Below are 26,269 nucleotides of genomic sequence, written 5' to 3'. Positions count from 1 at the left end.
TGTGCTCAGTGGGGAGTCTGCTCAAGATTTTCTCTCTCTCCCTCTGCTCCAGCTCTCTCTCTAAAATTTTTTTAAAAATCAACTCAAAATGATTAACAATTTAAATTTAAGATTTGAAACTATAAAACTCCTAGAAGGAAACAGGGGAAAAGCTTCACGATGTTGGTGCTTGGCACTGATTTCATGGATATGACACCAAAAGCACAGGCAACAAAAGCAAAAATAGACAAGTGAATAATCTCATTTACTCCTTTCGGCTAGCCAACACAGAAATTTTAGGAGGAAAGCGAGACTAGAAGAAATTAAGAAATTTGCTGAAGGCTACAAGATTTGAATCCACAGTGTTTGATTCCACAGTGATAAAATCCCAAAATAAGGGATATTCCCAGAGAAAAGTGTACCAAGAGAGACTTTAGGACATAGAATCAGCAATATCTCATGCCCAAGTATAAGTGTATACAAAAGAGATCAGGCTGGACCCAGAGGCTTCTGGCTTAGAAAATTGGTGAATGATGGTGTCATTTTCTGAAACAGGGAATAGAAGTGAATGTCCACATCTGCTAGGAATTTCAGTTTGGGACATGCTAATTTTGAAATGACTGTGGACAGGAATAAGTCTCAAAATATTTAATGTCTGCTATAGCAAACCCTGACCAACCAGAACAAACACTAGCCGGTATATCCTACCTGTGCTTATCAGTGGGTATCAGTCCTGTGCCCTGAACAGAGAGGTTCGTTGGGGAGTTGCAGACATAAATATGGAATGGCCCCCGAGAGAGATGCAGGAAGCAGATAATGATTTGGGACTCATCTGCTTCTAGGTACTAAATGGCACTTCCAATGAAGATGTGATCCTGAAGAGAGTGGGAGATAGAAAGCAAAGAAGGGCTGAGGATGGGGTCTGGGGAGCATCCACACCTACAGAAGAGGCAGAGCATGAATCATCTGTGAGAGAGACTGCAAAAGAGGCAGATAGGTCAGATTTGAAAACCTGGGTAAGAGGATGTCAAGGAACCCAAGAAGGAAAGAATTACACAGAGAAGTTGAGTCAGGCGATTTGGCAAGGGGGAGGACAGTGATTTTCTTAGTGAGAGCAGGTTGCCTGGCAGGTAGGAGTGATAACCAGGTAACATGGGTTGAAAGGGAATTATGGGTAAAGAAGGGGACTTAGCCAGCCATGCCACTGTTTCACAAACATCAGCCACAAAATGGAAGGAGGAGAGGTGACACTGGAAGGGGGTGGGAGCTGGGTGGTGTTGAGGTTGAGAAGTGTGTATGTTAACTAAGAGGAAGGGCAATAAAGGGTAAACTGACAATAAAGAATCAGCAGGAAGGTGACTTCAAAGTTAGGGTGTAAGGGAATTCTGAAGGGACAAAGCTCAGAGGAGATGGCATTTAGAACAGAGTTATACTCCCATCCTTTCTATATCCTACTACTCCCACAGCAGCCAGAGGGATTTTGTAAAAAAAAAAATGAGCATGAATCACAAAGTAATCGGCTGCCTTCCCAATGAGAATGTCAACTCTAGAGGGCGGGAACCTGTCAGCCACGCGAAGGACAGGGAGAGTGCAGACCTCACACAGAAGTAGCAGGAGTGAAGAGGAGACTGTGTCTGAAGGGGAGGCCATGAATCCCTGGTCTCCTGTGTGCGTTCTGCGGAAATCACTCCACGTTAGGAATTTGTATGTCTTTCCTTTGTGACTGTGGTAGACCTGCCTTGTTGAGCCAGTCTAAGAAATTTCTAATGACTCCATTTCTCTCATTCTTCACACAAACAACAACTTAATATTTAGCCTTTTTAAAAAATTTCTTCCTCCCTACTCACCCCTACCTCCAAAGCCAATCTTGCCTTTTTTCCAAAGTATCCCTTATGACTGCCACGAACATAAATTGAACCTGTGTTTTGCTGCTGCTAATTTAGCCTACGAAAAACTACTGACCAAATTAACCCAAAATAACTCTTTAGGCCCCATTATGTACGAGAATTTGCTGGACTAAATTTTTTAAATAATATTTTAATTAGTGGTTCACTGAGTGTGGTCCTTGACCAGCAACAACAGCATTCCCCGGGAATATGATAAAAATACGAATGATCAGTCCCTACCCCAGCCCTAACTGAATCTGAAACTCTCGTGCTGGGACCCTTCAATCTGTGATTTAATGAGTCCTCAAGTAGTTGTGATGTATGTTCAAGTTTCACTTAAAATAACGAATTCATGGCCTATAACTGATTATATCTAGAACACTACGCTTGGAGAATAAACAAAATCAGGTATGCTGGGCATCAGAAAAGGTCAAATTCAAGAGCCAGAGAAATCTCAGGACACGGATTAGATAAAATACATATACAGCAGGACATAAAGTAAAAACACGATTGAAAATGAAGGGAACCTGAAATAGCACATCATGGCCAAAAAAGTATATTTTGAGAAGCTATGTATCTGCCAACTCTCAGAACTCTTCTTTCTATGTGCTAGCTGGTGGCGGTGGTTTATCTCTGACACAACTGCCAAACGCACTTATATTAATATGAAAGGCTTCTTGTAATGAGAAGGGAACACCTTGCATTTAGTAACTCATTTCTGACTTGAGAGAAAATGTCTTAGATGAAAATGTTCCCCTCTGAAAATCTTCCCCTGATGATTCTTGTCTGCCTTCTTGATAGCAGAGGAGTTGGGGGGGGGGGAGGAATCTTCTAGATAGGATTCAGAGCTGCTCCAGAGATAGGCTGACTAGGTTGTCACCACAGAGTGCCCATGTACCAGGAATCTCAGAATCGAGAAAGTTTGAGTGAAGACACCTCTCAGAGGCATTCTGAGATCTGTATACACATCTATCTGAGAGGACTAGCAGGTGAAGAGACACTGAAAACAAATTGACCAAGAATGTATTCATTCAAAGGAATGCTGTCCTTCAGTGTAGTGAGTAATGTTACAGTTTAAGAACTAAACTCCACCTTTGAAAGTGCCTTTACAGAGTTTTCAACAACATAAGAAATTCTAGTAGGTATCTAATTTTTTAAAGAATTGATTGCATCTAGGTCTGTCATTTATTTATTTTATAAACCAAAAAAGGTTTAAATTTAAATCTTGTTTTAAAAAGATTTTTATTTTTAAGTCATCTTGACACTCAACATGGGGCTTGAACTTGCAACCCTGAGATCAAGAATTGCATGCTCTACTGACTGAGCCAGACTGGCGTCCCACCATAAGAGGCTTTTAAGACTGATGCAAAAAATCAAATTCATCCTCAAAATAGGAAATTTGCTAGCACTGAAAGCATTAAAAAAGAATAAAGCACGGCACTGAAAAGCCCCTGAAAAAGGAGTACCAAGATGGCTGGAATGGTAACAACATCCCAGAAATAATTCCACAGCCTCCTAAGCCAACTATTTAGAATTCTAATTGACACACAAGACTTTTTATTTAAAAAATCAGTTGCATTACTTTTGTTGTTTATTGAAGCATGTATTTATTACTATAATTAATTATGGAGCAGTTAATGCATGCTGGCAAAGCCAGTCCAATCATTCGGAAGAATGTCTCACGTTGGCTGTGAATGTCTTCTCTCCTTGGCCTCCTCAGCTCCTGGGACTCCTTTGTGGGTTCATCTCCCTCCTCTATTCGAAAGGGTCAGTGAAGCTTGGGCTTTAGGCTTTTTTACTTTTCTTTGTACATAGACACAGCCCTGCCCCACAGCTATTCCCAAAATTTCAATTATTGTTTTGATACAGATGATCTCCCAAATCTTTATTTCTAGCCTAATAGTCTATGCTGAAGTTCCAAGCCACATAGCCAATTTCCCAGGAACATTCCCTGAATTTATCCTCCTTTTGGAAATTCCCCAAACTGTACACATCCTAAATCAGTGTTTTGTTTTTTTTTTTTTTTGAGAGAGAGAGACAGTGAGAGTGAGTGGGGGTGGGGGGAGGGGGAAGAGGGAGAAAGAGAATCTCAAGCAGGCTCCATGCCCAGTGCAGAGCCCAATGCAGGGCTGGATCTGATTCCACAATCCCATGTCCCAGAGATCATAACCTGAGCTGAAATCAAGAGTCGGATGCTTAACCCGACTGAGCTACCCAGGTGCCCCCTAAATCAGTGTTCTTAAAGTTGGTCCCTTACCAGCAACAGCAGCAGCACAGGAGAACTTTTTAAAACTGCAAATTCTCTGTGCCTGCCCCAGACCTCCAGAATCAGGAACTCAAGGGGGGAGGTCCTGTCATCTCCATGTTAACAAGCCCCCGAAGTGATTCCAACGGAGCTAATGTTGAGAGCCACTGTCCTAAGACATATACAATACCTACCCTGGATATTAATCATGCTTTTTATTTTCTCTATTTTGTCATGCTTTGACATCCTGGGGGTCTTACGGGCCAGGGAGAGACCACCCCTCCCCTCCCAAGAGGAACTGATTCCAAGAGATAGCAAATGAGTCCCTTGTGAACGTGCCTTTCATTTGCAAACCAACCAATCCAAAGCCCATATATCTAACCACCTTCTTTGTTTAACTCTCACAGGCCAACCCAGTGCTTCCAGGGCCAGGTATTGAAGGACAATGACACAACCTATAGCCCAGAGTCTGCTGAAATCATTCAAACTATCCAATTCTAAACTTGCCCAAACTTATCTACCTGCCCCATCCATTCCTTCCCAGGGAAACCACAATAAAGGAGAAATGATGCTTTCTCTTTTGCTCCTTCTGCCTCCTGAATGATCCCAGTACTTTCCCTTAGAGCCCTGTAAAGTGTTGCCTGTCCCCTGCTCCTGGGAACTGTGAGTAATAAACCTTCTTTCATGGCAATGACTTGTCTATGCCATCACTCGGTCACCTCTATAAATTAAATCCCGGGTACAACTAAAACACTCTGCCCCTCCTAACGTACTCTAAACCTTGGGTTACCCACTACAGTGAATGCCTCCGGCTGTTCAACCAGAAACCTTGGCTTCTTCCTTCCCCTTAACCCTTCACATTAATCCATTACATAACATGGCAAAGTCTAGCTTCAAACAACAACAACAACAACAACAAAAACAACCAAATCTTGGAACCAATTCACATTTCTGTAGCACTTGTATCACTGCGTCCCATCTAGCTTTCAGCAATACTCTTGTGAAGGATACTTTTGTTTCAGAGTTCTTGCCCCTCCCACTTCAATCCAATTTTCCTTTTATATGAAGCTACTCCTCTGCTTAACAAACAAACAAACTAGCTTAAGTGGCTGACCACTGCTACCCAAGGAAAAACTAAAAAACCCTTCCTGACACTGGCTCACTTTCCAGCTTCATCTCTCCCCATCTGAACTCCAGTTTTATCAAGGAGCAATCGTCTCAAAGTCACTTTCCTATGACTTCAGAGTGTGCCCGGCATGCTGCCCAACTTAGCACGCTCCTTATAACTCCTTCCTCCCAACCTGAGAAACTCATCCTTTTTTAAAGATTTTATTTATTTATTTGAGAGAGAGAGAGCAGAGGGCACGAGTGGGGAGGGTGGGAGAGAGGAGCAGAGGGAGAGGGAGACCGAGACTCCCCACCGAGCAGGGAGCCTGATTCAGGGTTTGATCCCAGGACCCCAAGATCAGGACCTGAGCCGAAGGCAGACACTTAACCGACAGAGCCACCCAGGTGCCCTTAAACTCATCTTTTCGATATCAGGGGAAGACTTCCCTAATCCCTCAAGGCTGAGCTATTTTACCATTTCCGGTCCCATCTCATCCCACTTCCTGCCATCTTCCATCCTTTCTGGAGATGCTATCCTTGTTAAAATCAGAAAAGGAAAGTGGGTAGGAGTTAGAGGAGGAAGGAACCGCAGATGAGAAGAGGCATGACGGATGGAAATAAGTTCCTGGCATTCTTTTTTTTTTTTTTAAAGATTTTATTTATTTATTTGACAGAGAGAGAGAGAGACAGCCAGCGAGAGAGGGAACACAAGCAGGGGGAGTGGGAGAGGAAGAAGCAGGCTCCCAGCGGAGGAGCCTCATGTGGGGCTCGATCCCATAAAGCCGGGATCACGCCCTGAGCCGAAGGCAGTCGCTTAACCGCTGTGCCACCCAGGCGCCCCAGTTCCTGGCATTCTTAACTGAAAGTCTGAAGGCATTTTCCCCAAGCCAACTGTAATCAGTTTCACAAATTACCTTTAGCATGAAAGGCATGTTTGTCCACTTATTTACCTGATGTTTTTCTCTAAGTAGACTTGTATTGATCCAATTTTGTTGTCTCACTCTGAGCAATGATATCTTAAAATCAACTCTTTATGGTACTAGCTACATTTTGCTAAAATACATTAAATAAATACTTAATTATTAAAATTTGTAAAAGTATCCAACCATGTACCATGTATAATATTCCACTTTCATTACTCTAGTGGGAAGTGAACACTTGGGGAAAGAATTATTATAAATGACAAGTAATGCATGTAGGCATATTAAAAATTAAATTAGATAGCTTAGGAAATTAATTATAATTTATAATATTTCCCCCATGGTAAATTTATTCCAAATCCCAAACATCTGAATTATAAACTAACTTTTGGGAAAAAAATTACTTATAAATTGGAAGGCACCTGATAATTGATACATACTTAGCAAATGAACAATCGAGTTTATTTTGCTGATTCACAATTCACAAGTCATTCCGAGGTCAGGTTTCTGATTGCTCATTAGTAGCTATTTTCCAAAGAGTTGATACTTCAATTTTACTTTGAATGGCTGCAAATGAGTCTTCCAGTGCAAAAAAGGTCCCAGTGGCCTTGCAAAGTTAGATAGATAGGTTTACCTGAAAATCAAGAAGGACTCTAGCCACAAGGGCATTTCTGGGTAAGTCACTAAGAGTCAATTAACTTTCAGTAACCTAACTGATGTGACATATATTTTCCGCCTAGCGTTTCCCTCAAGCACCCCCATGGATAGACTAAACCAGGTTGCCATTTAAAAAAAGGTTTTCATTTCAGTTATCAATTTTAGTCTGGTATCTTGTTCTTAATCTTGTTCTTAAAGACTGTTTTCTTATCATGAAGTTCTCGCAATATTGCCGATACCCAAACAAAGACACACTCGAGACAGTATTCTCACGAGTGATGAATGACTATGGTCTTTGCGCTTCTACAACAGGCTTGGAAAGTGACCTGCACTTTGCATTATGTGCACCACAGACTTCTCATTGCTCTTCCAGAGTATTCCATAACAAACAATGTCTGACATCCTTTAAGAATAGTATGGCATTAAAACTGAAGCCCTCAGAGATGGTAAGATAGAATATCTAAAATCTGTAAACTACATTTGGAAATGCTCCCATGTCTAGCAGTGAAGAATGACTTATCAGTGAACGTCTGGAAGTCCTTTTCCTTTTGGATTAATGAAAATCTCTAGAACTGTTCTTTCTAATATGGTAATCACTGGCCACATACGGCTATTGAGCACTTGAAACATGCCTGGTCTGAACGGAGATGTGTGGTAAGAGTAAGACATATTGGAAAAATATATTTCATTAATAACTTTTATAATGATCACATGTTAAAATGATAATCTTGTAGGTATAGATTACATAAAACATTATTACAATTAAGTTCACCTCTTCATGTTTACTTTTCTTAGTATAGCTCCTAGAAGATTTTAAGTCACATTACATTTCTACTGGCCAGAACTTCTCTACAAAAATGAAGAGAACAAGGATGTGCCCTGGATAGTCTAGTTTTCATTTTGTAAGTCAACAATTGATTAGATAATTTTCTCTGACTTGATGATAATCAGAGACAAAGCCTGTGGTGGAGGTGTTTGGAATCAAGGGTCTCTATTTCCCTGAGTACTATTTTGGGTTAGTTTAATAAATCTATGACAGTGTAATGTGATAGAAATTATTTTTGTACTTTATTCATTTAAGTTTGTGAAAGTCACCAAGATAAGCATTTTGTGATTAATATACTATAAAATAAATGGCATCACCAATATAGAAATCTGATTTTTTTAATCATCAAGTTTATACATAATATATTTTTGACAGAAAATAATTAGATGCAAGCAAACAATAAACAGTATTTTCCCTGAGGGGAGATTCTCTTCTATTATATTCAATTTTCTCCTCAAATTAACTCATTTTAAGAGATAGCAAAATAGATTCAAATTTCTTATTATATTTCTGAATTTTATTTTTCTGAAGGTGAGAGCAAAGTAGATTGAATAAATTCACAGATGGTACTGATTTTGCACACCATTTATTTCTGGGCCTATATAGCAAGTTCTACTAAAGTAATTCCTCTTGAGTTTATCTCAATGAGTGAATTTCCACTCGACTTTAAAACTCGACTCAGATGTCCCCTCCTCTAAGAAGCCTTACTGGATCCCACTGGGCAGTTATCCACTTCATATTCTGCTAAAGCATATGCTTTGGAGATACTTCTCTTACTCCATTTCCCTTCTCCTTCCCCAACTCGCATGTGAATTTCCTGACAAGACGACTGACGTCAACCCAAGTCTTATTCATCTCTGAATTCTCAATGACTAGTCCTTTACCTGGCATACAGTAGACACCTACTGTGTACTGTCCATTCCAGGTTACTCAGTGAAGTGGTATTAATACTGCCAAACATTAGGGACGGTGCATTTGACAATAAGTCTAGTTTAAAAATGAATAAATGGATCTTAGAAGTATCCCAATGAAGAATTTGGTGACTGCCATTTCTCTATAATATAATAATAGAGCAATTTTTAGATATAATTTATAAGTAAAGATTCACTTTGAAAAATACCACACACACAAAGAGGTGATGGATTCATAAGAGATCTTCTAACCACCAAAATAAATATTTGCCTTATAAATGCAATCATTTTGATTGAGTTTCTTGAAAGGATTGCCCAAAGCTCTTTTTTTTTGGCTCTGATTGTGTAATTATAATGGTTTAGACTCATTTGTACATGTCCAGCTGGAGTTTTATTATATTCTCCTCATCACTATTTGCTGGCTAAATCTATCTGTGATTACATCTCTAACGGTTTTGAGCAGAATCTTTCCAAACTGATTTTCATGAAATTTCCCAGGGGTTCACAAAAAATGTTCTTGGTGTTCATATTAGTGAAGGTATTCTGGAAAAACTGTGTGTGTGTGCATGTACATGTAATTTAATTATATGTAATGAAATGACAATGCCAAATACATGGCGGGAAGGATCAAAGAGGTGTGCACATGACTCAGTTCCTCAGTTGCTTTAATTACTCAACACTGTTAGCTACCACGAATTTTGACTGTTGTAATTGTCTTAAATTGTTTTTAATCCTTATAACCTATATCCATATTTGGATCATTGGGTAACAACAGGAGCCGTCAGTAACACTGACATCGAAATACAAAAAGTTCCTGAAAAAACTATAAATAGTAATAATTCTGCACATTTTCCTCAAGATGATCTTCAGAGGGAACTGATTTGTAAATGACATATATACATGATCCAAAAGAAATTTTTACTGCCCCCTTTTACAGATGACGAAATTGTGGCGTATGGTCTAAGTCATTTGTCCAGAGTCAGAAAGATCGCTGGTAAACAGCTGGACAGGAATGTGAACCCTCTATCTACAGTCCTCCGAGTGGAACACGACACACATGCAGAGGTTCTCGAAATTGGCTGCACGTTAGAGTTACCCGAGCAGCTTTTAAGAATTCTGATGCCCAGCCACCGCAACCCATCAGGTAAATAAAAATCTCAGAAGGGGTGCTGGGGAAGAGGGAGCATCTTCTCCGAGCCACCCTTTTGCCTCTGGACTTCTCTGGGGCTAGCAGTCACCAGACCTGGGGCCCGGGGCCACGGGCTCAGCCAAAGACCACGGGCTCTGTGTCAAAGCAGCAGTTTGCAGGTGGCTGCGCCAAGGAACCAGAGGAGGCACGGGGACGCCGCAGTCCTGGCGGCAGGGGAGCTGCAGCTGCTGCGTGGGGCTGGCATCTGTAAGTGCTTCAAAACGCACATGGGCTTCAGCTTCCTGTCCGTGACCGCCTGCGCTGGGGTCACGCTTGCCCCGCCCCCCGGAGGTCTTGTGCACCAGAGCAAGCTGCACCTGCAGGGCTTCCAGAGCCTGAAAGAGGGTGAGGCAGTGGAGTTCACTTCTAAGAAGTCGGCTAAGGGGCTAGAATCTATCTGGGTCACCAGCCCAGCTGGGGTGTTCTGTACTGGTGGTGAGAGAGGGCTCAATGGGAAGGACAGGCAGAAGCGCAGTCAAAGGGGGACAGGAGCTACAACCATGGAGATCGAGACCACCACGCCACGGAGGCCAAGCTGCCACCCCAGCCCAAGAAGGGTCACTTCTGCCAGAGCAGTGGGGAAAGTGGGGAGAGGATGGGTAGGGGGCAGATGGCTCTGCCCTGTATCCCAGGCCAGGGTCCGCAGCATCACCCCCTTTTCCCTCTCGGCAGGGGAGGGGGGAGGGGTGAGGCCAATGAACTCCAACCATGCTCTATCCAAATTACTCACAGGGGTTCTGGGAACAATCCCTCCCTGCTGTGCTTCATCTGAATCTCTGCCCCCAGCACTCCAGCTTTTCAAAGTGGCCTGGATAGGAAAGTTGTTTTCTTTTCAAGGAAGGATATGTAATAATAATTGTTCCCGTGCCAGAATGTAAAGACTAAGCCTGAGACCAGATTGATGGGCCCCACCCACAAACCACTACATTCTGGGGGAGGGAGTCTCTAAGGGGCAAGTCAGGGTTTTTCCACATCTTGTCTCATTACCCACTCTTGGGATAGGGTGCTGAGAACTGTCCCGAGCAATGGGTTGTGACAGCAGTCGCAGGGATTGTTGGGGGAAGAGCTACAGACCTGCTGCTCCCAAGCTTATTCCCACCCCACTCTGGGCAGATAGATTTTTATTGATTTGCTCCCTTGGATAAGTGCACGTTGGGCCCCACTTTCTCCAGGATGCCAACAGCACTAGCTGTGCGCGAATGATGTATCTTGTGCATTTTAACTCTTTTTTTTTGTAATATAAATATTCTGGTTTTGTAAAAAAAAAAATCTCAGAATGAAATGGTGCTCAACTGTTGCTCAAAATGTATTTTTCCAAGATATGCTTGAAAATGTCAACTTGAGCCTCTGTTAGCTCATGGTTTAGAAACAAACAAAAATCGAATTAGCTAAATTTTAGGGGGGTGGGGTGGAGGTAAGAACTCCAAATATCCAGTCATAAAAGTAGAAGTACTTTCTCTGACCTTATATAACAGTTAAATTTCAGTCTACATTTTCGTGTATATTTTGTCACCAAACCCAGCATGTAATTTAAAATATATTATTAATTTATACATTTTCCTATTAAAGAATCATTGTTAAAATGAAAAAAGGAAAACATTTGTCTTTATATAATGAATACTCTTATAAAGTTCAGTAAATGAATGTTATGAAATCTTAAATAATACGCTAATATAAGCTATGAGGGTCTGAATAATTAAACAATATTTATGTTATCAATGTTTTATCATATAAAAATTATACTAATTAAAATCACTTTGTTATCTTACAGCATGCAAAAATGACTAAATGATTTTTTAATTTCTTGGGCATTTGTGATTACTATGGAAGGGGGCAGAAGTTCAGAAAAGCTGAGTAAACACTACATTAGGCCAGGTGTTTTCCAACTGCAGTATTAATGACATTTTGGATTGGGTGATTCTTTGCTGTGGAGGGCTATCCTGTGCACTGTAGGCTATCTGGCAACATACCTGGCCCCTACCTGCTATACTTCAACTGTGACAATTAAAAGTGCTTCCAGGGCACGTGGGTGGCTCAGTTGGTTAAGCCTCTGACTTTGGCTCAGGTCAGGTCGCCATCTCAGCGAGTCCCTTGTAGGGCTCTGCGCTCAGTGGGGAGTCTCCTTCTCCCTTTCCCTCTCCCTCTGCTCCTCTGCTCCTGCTCTCTCACTCTCTCAAATAGACAAGTAAAATCTTAAAAAAAAAAAATAAAAGCACTTCCAGACATTGCCAGATGTCTCCTGGAGGGTGAAAGTGCCCCTCCTTTTAAGAGTCCTTTGACGCAGCTTCAACAGTTTGGAGACGGCCCTTTTGACTTCTGACTCAGAAGACCATCAAGTCTTCTGTGTGTCTATAATACAGGTTTCATGACTACATATGTAAATTATTCTGATATGAGGCAATAGCCTGTAACTGTTTCTGAATCATTGGAAACTACTGTTTGGATACTTAATGTGTTTTATAAGATAGAATAAAAAAGATTTTGAAAATGGATCATTCCTTTAAATCCTATGATAGTTTTCACAGTTTATTAACTGGGCATTTTATGTAATCTGAAAATCTTCCAATGGATTTCTGATACATTCTCCAAACTACAAATTTTTACAATACTCTCATCAGCTCTTCTTTGGTGGGATGTGTCATTTCCCCATTGCACTGGAATTATTTATTTGTACCGTATCATATAAATAATCCCCAAGGTAGGATCTGGCTTGGATCAATTGCCGTATTCTCCAGGGCATTCTCTAGAGCCTTGCATATGTAGGTGATTGTGTCCTTTCATGGTTTACGTATTAGGGGAGATAAATTATTCAAATATTTGTCTTGTTAAAAGCTCACCTAGAATATTTAGATGTATGCTCATATAAGCTTTTTCTGTAGGATTTTAAAACATGAATGCATTGAATTCCATATGGGGAAAAAAAAAGCCTATCTAGTTGAAGGGCCTCAAGTTGCTCCCATTTTTTTTTTCTTTTTCTTTTTCTTTCTTTTCTTCTTCTTCTTCTTCTTTTTTTTTTTTTTTTTTTTTTACTTTCGAGCAATTGCTCTGGCTCATGTAAATAATGTTTATTTACTCTTTCCTCCCTGCATGCTTTGGATGATTTAAGTACCATTCTCTGTGAGGGATACAGATGAACAAGACGTCTTCCTCATGTGTGATCCCGTCCTAACAAGTACCACTAAGTAGTAATTTCTCACCTTCTCTGCAGAGGTTGTCATCAATTAAAAAGTACACTAGAAAGATTGTAACCATCGAGAGGACATTGAGTTGTATTTCAGCTAATTGGCAGTACATGCCTCCCAAAATTTCAGAGGTACCTCCATTTAATGACTCTCCTGAATGAGGTAATTGGCTGAAATTTACTTTACAGTTCTTAATAGAAACTTGGGCCCATCATTAGCCAGAACTCCAAAAAACTGGGGTCAGTATGCATTTAAATGAAGCACAAGAAAAAAAAGGTATTTCACTTTCAAAGGACCTATGCTGTACCTTTTTTTTTGAAGATTGCAACTCATCTATTTTATAACATAATGGCAATAATATTGCCTCTGAGTTAACTGTGTAATAATTCACTTTTGGAACTGCAGTAATTGAGCAAACAGAAGCTGGTACTAGAGGTATTCCTTTCCTTTATTTATTATAATATGTTTCCATAATTTAATGAGAAACATTTCAAGAGCAACATTTTTATCTTTCATGTTAAATTAATTTACAATGCTATGAGCTATAATAAAATGAGAGGAACCATCAGCAAAAAGCAAAAGTTAATAAAGACAGATATTCTCAAAGTTTCAAGGACTGGAAAAAACTCAGATCACAAGTGTATTTGCTTTCTTCTTCTTCTTGTTTTGCTTAGTTCAATTTGTCATAGTTTGTTCTCAATTATTTTGTACTTACTGCTAACATAACATAATACTGATGAAGTGGAAAAGATGCATTACTAAAATGAAGCATACATAATTATAACCACCTAAGAAACAACAAAAACTTTGCGATGTATTTTAGTAAGCTACTCTAGATTTATATGAAGAAGGCTTGGATGTAATTTAGCTTTTACTGGTATAGACCTACCTACTCAGAAAAAATTTCAAGGAATGATGAATAAGGCATATGGAAAGTTCATTTTGTTGGAATGAAATTCTCTGTACTGCATATTATGAACATTCAAATTTGATAGAAGCCACTTCAGTCTATCTTTGGAAATTTCTAGGTGCCTGGCTAGCTCAGTCAGTAGAGCATGAGACTCTTATCTTTAGAAATTTCCATCCTGATGCTAAAAGCTGAACAAGAATTGAGAAGACCTGAGTTGTAGGATCTTTGTCAAGAGACTCAGACTCTCTGAAACCTTTGGTTTTTTCATCTTTAATGGGTAGGATGGGACTAGGTCAAGAAGAGAGGGGTTTCACCTGGAGTGGTGACTATGAGAGCCCGAGGACTCTGAGGCCATGGGCTAACTGGGGATAAGCACTACAGGGTATGGATCAGATATCTGCCATCAGTAGACTAGATGATACCAAAGGTCCTTACAAGTTTCAAAGATCTATGACTCAGTAAAAATGTTTATTACTTCGCAAGTGGGTCAGCACACATCCCTCCACTGAGCGTGTGTCCATACATCTAACAGCCTAGAACGGTCCTACTCAAAGTGTGCTGCACGGATCAGCAGGAGAGTCACCGCCAGGGACCAAATGATCACCATCTCTGCAGATGGGACCGAGTAATCCCCATGTTAGCAAGCTCTCTAGGTGATTCTTATATATGCTAAGAGAAACACGGATACAGAGCACTGTGGAAAGAACAAAGAAGATGTATAATCTCTAGCCCTTTGCCTGAAAGACCTCTCTCTCCCTCTTGTTTTGGAGAAAGTAGATGTAAAACAACTTCGAGAAAAATGAAGTTCATAAAAAAATACTATCTTTAAGTAGGTCATTCATTCATTCAGCAAATACTGAGATCCTACTATATCTTAGGCACTATGCTAGACACTGGGGACGTATGGTTCTGCCTTTGTGGCGCTTACAGTCTAGCGAAGGTGGTAGACAATAATCATGGAAACAAATATATAAATAAAATAATTCCAGTTAGTAGAAAATGCTATAAAAGAGATTACCTGGGTGCCATGAAAAATAATAACAGGGATGACATTGAGGGGTGGAGAGGAATACTTCTATTTAAAACTTGAAAGTTTCAATAGTGTGTAAGATTCAGTTAATTGATAAATTAACAAATACCAACTGCATGCATGCTGTGAATCCAGGTAGGCACCTTAGGGGATATGTGTCTATGCCCTGGAGTTTACAATCAGTAGGAAAGACAAGATTTAATCACCAACTACGATCGTTACGGAGTCCACAGTAGTGGGCTACTTTAGATTGGCCTTTTGCTGAAACTCTCCCCTCGCTGCTTCTTGGTTAAAACACTCTTCTGGTTTTCCAATTCCTGGCTTTCTAATTTAACTGTTCAGGAGGAATTCAAAAACAAGAGGAATCAACATTGGCTTAAAATCCACGTAGACTGTTCTACAGAAGAGGAATCTGAGATAGGCCTCGAGGAGTAGTGGAATGCACAAAGGTGAAGACAAATAGAAAAGGCCTTTCAGGAATACTGCTATTATTAGTATTCCCAGTACCTCCGTATGACCATTTTATTTCTGATGTTTGGTAGTGTCATGAAGTATGATCTATCAATGCCACATAACAAATCAGAAGAGTTTTGGTTCAGTCAGAGAGGATACATTGTGCTCATGTTTTCTCATTCTTTCGACCAACTTTCATTGTTCTTTTGGATTTAACTTTCCTTTCAAGGACTAAGAGGGACTCTAATAAATGTGGAGGTAGAACTTCCCAAGAGGAGATGAGATGATATTTACATATTGACAGTCATAAGTACTATACAAGGGGTTGTTGCATACAAATCAGTAAAGTGAAATGAGAGATACTGGCCTATTCAAATGTGTATATATGTCCTTTAATATTAAACTCCTTTGGTAGAGCTACTCAGTAGTCGGTTCTCAATTGATTGCTTTGAAGAGCGCAATGCTTAACTGAAGAGTGATCCTAAACCCTCTCAGTTAAACAGGAAAAACAACTTATGAAAACATTTCATGAGTTTCTTTAACACTGCCGAATGAAACTGAAAATAATATAGTGGATTAAGGAAAATGTCTTTGCACCAATGTCACTGCATAGTACTACTATTAAGCAAATTACACCTCAGGAACTAGGAATCATATGCAGGTGCTCAGAAATTACACCTTCCCTAGTGTGAAATGTAGCTACGAAGTATCTCCAACTAGTGAACTCTAAGAAAAGACAACTATTATCACTCAGGGGAAAAAAGAAATCCTCTTAAAAATAGGATCTAACTGTCAATAAAGCTTTTTACAATAAATTCATACAAAGTTCAGCATGAAAGGAGTGTCAAAAACAGATGTTACGCAAGACAGAAAATCACATGTGATTTTTATTGCTATAGTCTTTAACTGACTTTGGTCTCATTTTCATGGAGGCTTTTGACTTTCAACAAAATATGAAGTTCAAGAGCTTTTTAAAAGAAGAGATTTGCAGAATATATAGAAATATTTTCTTGAGTTATAAAAGCCGGTCATCAGATATACTTAGAAAAGGATTAAGAAAGTTGAGAGATAAACACAGATTCTACAAATGTTGTAATTATAATTTTCTCTAATTATTAAAAAGTTCCATTTAAGGTCTTAAATTTGCCAGTCTAATCCAAATTTACTAGTGAGGTGCATCCTTGAATTCTCCTTAATCTGTTTAGTTACTTGAAATGTTTAATACTTTCTAATGAAGAGAAACCTAGCGTCTCAAAGGCATAATGTTCCCTTCCCAAATTGATTTAACTTTAGGTTATTTAATTGGAACTCTGAAGAATTAGAAGTTCATTCTATTTCCTTGGCATCCTTCATAGCACCTGGCACAGTATTAACTACATATTAGATACTCAATAAATATTTTTTGAAGGGCTGAATATTGCTTAAGAAGGAAAGAAAAGGAATTATTTAGATATAAGATATTTAAACTCCAAACCTACTTTAACTCTGGTGAAAACCTATTTTAGTTTTGTTTGATTCCATTCAATAAACTATGATTGTGTATACATTGCTTTGACACTGTGAAATGAGAGAGGTATTTAAAAAATAACCGAAATATTCAAGAAGCCCTCTTTTTTGTTTTCTTAAATTCCACATGAGTGAAATCATAGGATATTTGTCTTTCTCTGACTGACTTATTTCGCTTAGCATAATACTCTCTAGCTCCATCCATGTCATTGCAAATGGTGATATTCCATTATATATGTACATATATATACTATATACATATGCATAAAATCATATGTGTCAGCTTTATCCATTCATCAATGGACAGACACTGGGGTTGCTTCCATAATTTGGCTATTGTAAATAATGCTGCTATAAAAACAGGGGTGCATGTATCCTCCTGAATTAGTGTTTCTGTATTTTTTTGGGGGGGGGGAATACCCAGTAGTGCAATTACTTGATCATAGGGTAGTTCTATTTTTCATATTTTGAGGAACCTCCATACTGTTTTCCACACTGTTACTGTGGCTGCAGCAGTTTACATTCCCACCAACAGTGCACATGGGTTCCTTTTTCTCCACATCCTCTCCAACACTTGTTCTTTCTTACATTGTTGATGTTAGCCATTCTAACAGGTGTGAGGTGATAACTCGTTGTAGTCTGGATTTGCATCTCCCTGATGATCAGTGATGTTGAGTATCTATTCACGTGTCTATTGCATGTCTTCTTTGGAGAAATATCTGTCCATGTCTTCTGCCTATTTTTAATTGGATTATTTGATTTTGGTGTGTTGAGTTGTATGAGTTCTTTATATATTTTGGATACTAATCCTTTATCAGATAGGTCATTTGCAAATATCTTCTCCCATTCAGTAGGCTGCCTTTCAGTGAGATTAATATAACACTGTATGTTCACTATTCTGGAATTAAAAAAGAAACATTCAAGAAGCTTAAAGTTTAGGAGTGAGTTATTTTGCAGGTGATTTGATTCTGATTTTAACTTGTGTAAGGACAATGATCTCTGTTCAGTGCAATACTGAAAATACTATGGGTTCATAATAAACATTTCTGCATGGTCTTGTTAACTCAATAGTATGTCTCATGTGGTGTATTTCTTAAAATTTCACAAATATGGTCATTTTTTTCTGCACTAGAATGTAAGTCCTTGAAATCAGGTTTATTCTCTATTTTGCAAACTAGCACAGTAACAAACTAGCAGATGGTGGGTAGTCCATTGGTGGATGAATATTAATCTATTAATGAATATAAATAGAAATTGTAGCAGTGGAGTTACATTTCTGAACCAATTCAGGAGAGCTAAATATTTAAAGAAAGTGTATTATTTTTAGGTCACTGAGATTATTAATAAGATAGATCTCTTATTACATTTCTCTGCATTTTTTTGTATCATACTGAAAAAAATGCATAAAATCATATGTGTCAGCGATGTTCTCTTTGTCTCTCCAGATCCACTTACCCCCCTTCCTCCACTGTCCCAGGGGCTGACTTGTAGGATTACAATCATGGGCTCCTGGGTCCTTTAGTTTTCTGGTTGGATTTGACTAATGGAGAGAACTAGGGAGAGACTGAGGTCAGAATATTGATTGCTTTGGTCTCCTTCCCTGGCTGTCAATTCAAGCCTCAATTTTAGCCCCGAACAGAAGGCCACTGCTCCACCAAGGCAGTAAGATCTACATGATCTCTCTTTCTCTCTGTTCTCAGAAACCTCTCCTCCTCCCTAATCTTTTCAGGACTAGGAGAAATGACAGCTCTGCTGCTGTTAGCTCAGGGGTCTTGTGCCACCTTCCATGACTTTCCTATGCTCTGCCTAATCCTCAGTAGGCACTCAAATCACCATAATTCTGTTTCCTGTTGGGACCCTGCCTGAGACACAAACACAAAGGGGCAACAAATGAGACCATGGAACAGGACAAGGATTCAACACTTCACAGAGTTACTGTAGTACTTGTATCAATGGATGGGAAAGTGGTTAGTCAACTCTTTTATTTTTTTTTTTTATTTTTTTTTTTATTTTTTATTTTTTGTTTTTTTTTGTTTTTTTTTTTTTTTATTAATAACGATTTTTTATTATATTATGTTAGTCAACTCTTAAGTGTTATACAGAAGTTGGTTATTACTAGTCAGCATGAAATATGGACATTTAGGATTGTGTTTATACTGATTTCCCAACACAAAACCAGCTGACGTGGTCTAACCTCACAACGGGATTGATGTGGCTGTGCTGTATCAGCTCTACAATAATTACCCTATAAATAAATGTTTAATGCATTAACAATATATTACATTGATGCGTAGGTAATTACACTCAGTTATCAGACTTAGACAGTGTTTATACGCCTGATCACAGACATGGCCTCCATATTCCATTATTCACCTGTCCAAGATCACTGGCCACCTGTAGGTTTCCTCTCTGGAATTGATTAAGAAGAGTCCAGTTCTGTAAAGGGACAGGGAACATGACTTCTTTCTGAATTAGCAATATAAAATTAGCCCTGCAATTACTATTTCTGTGTTGGGGGTGAGCTACAGTTACACAAATTTTCTCCTGCATCTGTTCAAAATTAGGAGAGCTTTGTAAGAAAATCCCTGTAAGATGGTTTTATCAAAAACAATCTAACTGATACCATGTGCTCTACAAACAAATAAGTATTTTTAGGGCAAAAAGGAAAAAAGATGATATTAAATAAATTTGCCCAAATATTGTTCTTAATGCTATTTTGGAAGCGGCACCTATACCACAAACATATCTTGGGAAGCAATTAGCCTCCTGATTTGGATAAAAATATTATCAATTCCTTCCTATTGAGACTGGTAATACTTTATAAAAAGAAAAAAAAACATCAAAGCAGCATGGAATGATGCTTTAGGGGCTCTTCTTCCTATGAAAATCTTCAAATTAGGTGTCGATAGGCACAAATTGACTTATTTTAATATACTCCAGGAATGGCTTGTGCTGCCTTAGATGAAGCTTACACATCAGCTTTTTAACTTTAATGCTGCTTGATTCACTTTTGGTGGCTTCTTTTAACAACAATGCCCTGCCAAGCACATAACACTACTTGATGAAGGAAGATTTCATGCCTTGACCTTCACATCCATGACCTATATATAATTCAATGTGCTTCCATGATCCCTATCATTTCCAGATATCATCCTTCTTGAGAAATGCTGACTAGTGCTTTGTTTATTTGTTTTTGTTTTGCTTGAGGTCAATTCACTAGCTCCGTTTTCCTAGTTTTTTTTTTTTAAGGTACTTTTGAAGCTTCTATCATTTCTGCTCATCAAAGGAAGTCATTTTCTTCACATGCTTGTATTGGTCAAAAAGAACACTTGTATAATTTTTGTTTTCTTAACCAGATGCAAACAGGTTGGAAAAATTATTACTATTATGACCCTTGAATTTTGGGTGTTCCTTTCAAATTTAGGTCAAAAGCCAACATTAATAGTCAGATGGAATGACTGTCACAAAGAAGAACCAGTTTAGAACTCTTAATTGAAAATTAACACAACCACATTTGTATTTCTAAATTGAAGAAAATGGCTGTTCGGCTACTGCTATAAAGAGATGCTGCATATTTTACATGCTGAATCCTGAAGAAGGAACCATTCGTTCCTGCCTGATGGATGTTTCTAGGCTTCAGTATAACTCAAAAGATTGGGGTAGGAAATTCAAGCAGACTAAGAGGGATCCTGCTTTCTTTTCTAGGGGTTATAAGGTCCATAAATACTAACCAGCCTTCCACTTGACGAACTTGTTGAGCCTGTCTCCAACTGACTATATAGTAGATTGAACTATTGGCCTCAATTATTTCACATCCCTATTAGAATTATGCGTACACACCCCTGCCATGACCTCATGTCTGTGGAAAGTGTTTCTTTATCCCTTGACTTGGGACTTGGCCATGTGATATACTTTGGCCAGTGGAATAGAAGCAAATGTGCTAAGAGCAGAGACTTGAAATGTGTTGGTTGTGGTTTGGTCATCGTCCTGAGAAACTGCTGTCCCTTCAGGTTGCTTCTCAGAATAAGACACAGGGGGCAGATTCAAACCAGATCTGCAGCCTGGAGAGAAGCAGAGTAAGCCAAGCCTTGTCAAGATCGGCCAAACAGCACTAAACCGCACACCCATCGCTAAATGAGTATCTGTTGTTATTAGACACAGAAATTTTTTGGTTATTCATTATGTAGCAAAATGAACTGATACATATTATAAATCAAAATGTGGCTTATAAGCAATACAGCCCAGGAAAGTTCTGCTGAATTGATATCCATCAAGTAAAGGAAAAAAGACCAAATGATTCAAAAGTATCAAATTCTCGTTAAGTTCATATTCATGCCAGGTACCAAGATCAGGTAGCAACGACTGGCCAACATCCAGGATTAGAAATAAAAACGCAAAACACTAGCCAAGTTTAACTCACTAGGTTGCATTTCCAGGTTTTCAAGCAGACTGTTCTAGATTACAATATTTGAGAGGAGCCTGCTGCGATATGATAATGACTATGATTTCTGTGGTCTTTGGAATACCTCCAAAATGCCAAGCTCAAGTTTAAAACAAAACTGGATTCTCAAATAAACTTTCTTGTACAGAAATGGAATAAGTCCTCTTATCTAGAAAGGGCCAAGGAAGTGATAAGGTGCTTCTGGCATTTCTATCAGTTGCGTTTCCAAAGTGTGGTGAAGCTGGCTGTCTGCTGTTGTTTTGTCATCTACAGATTCCTTTTTGCATATGATTACCGCGAATGGGTGAAAGCTACATTCACCTCCAGCCACCATAACTAATGTGAGGGGAATTTAAATTTTGCAGGTGGAGTTCCAATTCCATGTGCCTCTCCAACTGTTTCTTCTGCTTCTAATGTAGTCTCTGAATTGGAATGACAGCTTCCTAGCAGTAATATGGTAAGAGTACAGGAGACCAAGTGAAGAATCTAGGAGACAATTTCTTAACATCAAAATTCTTGAAACACAGTATTATGGTTTGGGTGAGGTGATGGAGATGAATATTAACTTGATTGTAGTGATGGTTTCAGGGTGTATACATATGCTAAACTTATCCAACTGCACACTTTAAATACTGCATTGTTTATTGTATGTCAATTGCACCTCAATAAAAGTACTAAAATATATTAAGTGCCTGGAAAGAAATCATGATAAAGATGTACAAAGCCTCTACACATACAAGTTTAATATGTTATCATGAGACATTTAAGCAGATCTAAATAAACGAAAGGATCTACCACAGTCCTAGATTGGACAACTCGGTATTGTAAAGATATAGAATGTTGTGTTTTAAAATGGGTATCTCATGGGCTGAACAGTCCTCACTTGATAAAGTGATTTAATGATTTCTAAAAATTTCAGCCCTGTAATTCTATGATCTATGGATACTGTAGTTACAAGGTCAAGAAAAGAGCACTATATTTAATGTTCAAAACAGAACCAAATGACTGGCAGCTATCATCATATTTATACCCAAGTCTGAAGTGCAAGAATTCTTCTCCTTGTCTAGGGAGTCCTTCAATAGGATGGAAGATGTACATACAGTCTTACAATGAAACTGCTCCTCAGCATATTTTCTCTTTAAGTACCAACTGAATACATGAATTTTAAATACTAAAGATTAAAAAAAGAGTTGCGATGGCTTTATTTTTTCCTTTGAGGTTTGAACACTTTAAGAGTTCACCACTTGTAACTTTGACTAATGGTAAATAATGCAATTAAAAAGACCATACAGGAAAAAGAATGAGTTGAGAGATCAAGGCCCACTTGGCATCATCAAATCTGGTTCTTGTCAGACTCTGGTGGCTATAGGTGGGTCTAATGTACAGTCATTAATATAAGTTTCATTTTAGGGACTTTCCAAGAGATTGCTTCTAAGGGAGGCATTTATATGAGAAGACTAAAACTGATTTTTAAAATTGCTTACATTATTTTAGTATATATTAATACTAAGGTTAGTTAAAATAGTAAAGCAGAACGAATACTTTGTTTAGACCATATTCAATAAGTTTGATTCAGAAATGAGTAAAAGTACAAACCTTGGCAGCTAAAAACAAGGAAATGGTAAGGGTACCCTCCTCAGCCAAAGGGCCTTAAGGCCTCTTGTGCAGGTTTGGAAAAGTTTGAACCTGACTAGCAGCTTGTAACCCTTGGGGAGGGTTGGCTGACCAGCCTTTGATTCTTTCTCTGACCATGCCCTGCTAGGCCTATATCCTTCAGTAAAGCATCGTCTTCATAAGAATCACTAAAGTGGTCATATACTCTCCATCGTTCCCATTAATTTGAGATTCCAGCAAGCTCAAATTACCATCTACACTTAAATACACACATTGAATTCAAAGAACATGAAATACCAATAACCTAAGAAAAACTACTGCTAGACTTCCAAAATAAATGGTAACAGAAGGATGCCTAATTCACAATTTTTTTGTTTGAAAATTTATATCTTAATTGATCTTTACAAAGAGATTTTTTTTTTCTAGATACAGATAGACAGTAGAATACTAAGTTCAATTTTAAGTTTTTGGACATGGATGGGTAATATTTTGTGACACTGAAAAACAGAATCATTTGCTAGGTTTTCCCAATAGCCTAGTACATGAAAATATCTGTATTTCTTGCTATAAATGAATCATTTAAAAATATATCTGCATTGAATGGATCACTTGAAATCTTAAAGTGAATAATGAATATGGTAATACCAGGCACAGGTAATTCAAGTACCCTAATATTATTTAGAAAATACATGTCGTAAGTTAGTCTTAACTTTACACCATAGTTAAGAAACAAATCCTTAAAAACAGATTAGGTATTTTACTATCTGAATGGATATTCATTTTACTAGCTGAATGAGCAGCAAAGAATGGATATTGATGATGTGGTTTGAAAAAAAAACTTAAGAAAACAAAGTTTTAAATCCTGTGCATTAAACAAAACAAAACAAAAACCAAAGTATGTAGGTTGGTTTAAGGAACATAAAAATACTTAAATTAAGAACTCTTCAAAACGAACAATTTTGTGAAGGACACAGGTTTGTAAGTTGATCTTACTAATTAAAGTTCTGTCATAGTTTTGGTTACAAATCACAAGGAAATAAATAACATACAATGCAGACTGATTATTGTTGAGTTAGCTCAGAGGACTTCTATTGTTAAAATACATATAAAATCACAACACGGTTGCTTTAGTTATAAAAATAAAATCATATGTATATACTACCTAAGATGAAAAGACCAATGGTGAATATATTCTTCATAGGATCACCAAACTGAACCTATAGCTTTCACTTATTTTTACTAAATTTTCTACTTGATGATCCAAGAATTTAGCTTTTTATTTTCCCACCACATGACAAGTATATATCGATTGTAAGTATTCTGAAATACTAGTATCGGAAACTATTCTGTGAAACTAAACTGCATTTTGACTTACTTATCAATTATTTGCTTAAAAGTTGTGGGTAAGGTGGGCAAACACTTTCTTCCATTTTAAATTACAATCTCCTAGGTCTGTCGTTTTCCTTTTTCGCGGGGCCCAAAATGTTTTTAAGACCTCTGGTATATCAGTCTCTGGAAGAGAGCATTCACAAATGAATTCTGATCAACAGATTGCATACATTTCCCAATCAGCTGTGCAGACTGAGCATTTTCACGACTCCAGTCATTTTATTATGATATTAAAGATGATTCAGAATTAATCAGTCCCCCTGCCACTTTTATTATTTATATATTCACAATATTGACAGATTTCATTTTCTTCCCACTCTCTACCCCTCTTCTACAAGAATAACACTCACGACATGGAACAGGGAGCAGCAAGAGATATCAGCTGACCTTCCTTCTATAAGTAAGGCATTACTCAGCTAATTCTGAGAACCCATGAAGCATAACGTGGAATATAGAGATCCACATCAAACTTCCTTTCATCTGGTCCTTCCTCTAGAATATGAAGTCCGCTTATTCTTTAGACCGCAATATAGGTATGTAAATAATATAGTAATACCTATGACTGGAATAAGACAGAAATAGTTATGGCTGCAGCTGCTATAAATACCGGAACAAAATTCCCTTAGGAAAAATGACGTCAGGAGGCCTTGCGGGGGACCAATCACTCAGAATTTTGAATAATCACACTCATTGTGACATTTTAGAAGGCACTGCATCTTCTCCTGGGTTAACTAAAAATTACAATTATACCTAAGTCACCCAGCAACAGTTTACATCACTAATTCATTTTAAAGATAGATTAACAGGAATCGTTTCAAATGTCTCTTCTAATTGATTAGACTGTCTTTGGGAAGGCTCAATTTTGATTTGGCCAAAACGGCAGAGGAAATTAATGTTATCCTCTTGAGTCATTTCCCTAAATTCAGAAAGGTAAAGAAACACCAATTTTCAAAAACAGACATGTCTAATAATAAATGAAGTCTGAATATATAAAAAGATTGTTGTCAAGACAAATCCATTGCCTGGTTGTCTTCAGCTGACATCTATTTTTAAATAGGCAGTATGACTTAGATTCAGGAACTAAACATGAAGAAATACTGAATAATCCCATTATTCAAAAGGCATGCAAGAAGTATTATTTCAAAAATCTCTTTTCATAATATTCTTGTTTTGAAGACTATAGCTTTTAAACATTTAATGGATCTATGGGTTTAGTGTTAATGATTATGCCAACAAGACGGTAACATAATAAATCCATGTCAATTTTAGAAGTATTTCTAATATTACATAACAAATTGGAAAGGAATTTCACATATAATTATCTCTATGAAGACAAACCACAAGGGTAATTAACACAGCTACGATTCCGTATCACCACAATGGTTAAACCAGATGGTAATGTTCATTATTTTTATCTCTCTCGCAAAACCAAATATCACTCACTCTCTCCTGGGAATGCATGAAGTATTCAAATGAAACATATTATTATGCAATACTTTGATGTAAGGGGGGTCTTTTTTTTTTAACTTAGTACAGACATGTGTGTATGCCCTCAAGATTGGTGGTATTTGCAACCATGACCAGTGTTACTTTTAAATAAACAAATAAACAGCGTACCTATGATGTATAAGCTTAATAAAATGACATCACCAGATAAGGGAAGATCTAATTTTTTAAAAAAGATTTTATTTATTTATTTGAGAGTGAGTGAGAGAGAAGGAACAGTGGGGGGAGGAGGAGAGGAAGAGGAAATGTAGACTCCCCCCTGAACAGGGAGCCCAATGTGGGGCTCAGTGCGGGGCTCCATCCCAGGACTCTGGGATCATGACCTGAGCCGAAGGCGGGCGCTTCACCAACTGAGCCACCCAGGCGCCCCGGGAAGATGTAATTTTTAAAAAATTTATATTCAACAGTGAACCATTATAATTAAAACACAGGCTTTATATTTTCATCATAAAGATGGCTGATATTAATTTTCAACGGATATCCGGGAACAGCAAGAGTTTATTTGCTGTTTCAATGAG

The 26,269-nt window shown here is 38.2% G+C and overlaps 1 protein-coding gene and 1 pseudogene across 11 annotated transcripts in view; one reads left to right on the top strand and one right to left on the bottom strand.

Annotated features, from left to right (window-relative positions):
- DMD (dystrophin) overlaps nucleotides 1–26,269 on the bottom strand; it is a 2,097,152-nt gene that overhangs the window by 432,235 nt on the left and 1,638,648 nt on the right. The window lies entirely within an intron of this gene.
- LOC123796899 (protein lin-28 homolog A-like) lies at nucleotides 1,517–11,508 on the top strand (annotated as a pseudogene).

Source organism: Ursus americanus, chromosome X, assembly GCF_024610735.1.
Source record: "Ursus americanus isolate L20-20 chromosome X, mUrsAme1.1.p, whole genome shotgun sequence".
Taxonomy (NCBI): Eukaryota; Metazoa; Chordata; class Mammalia; order Carnivora; family Ursidae; genus Ursus; species Ursus americanus.
The sequence above is the reverse complement of the archived record's forward strand: the minus strand, read 5'-3'. Positions and strand labels throughout refer to the sequence as shown.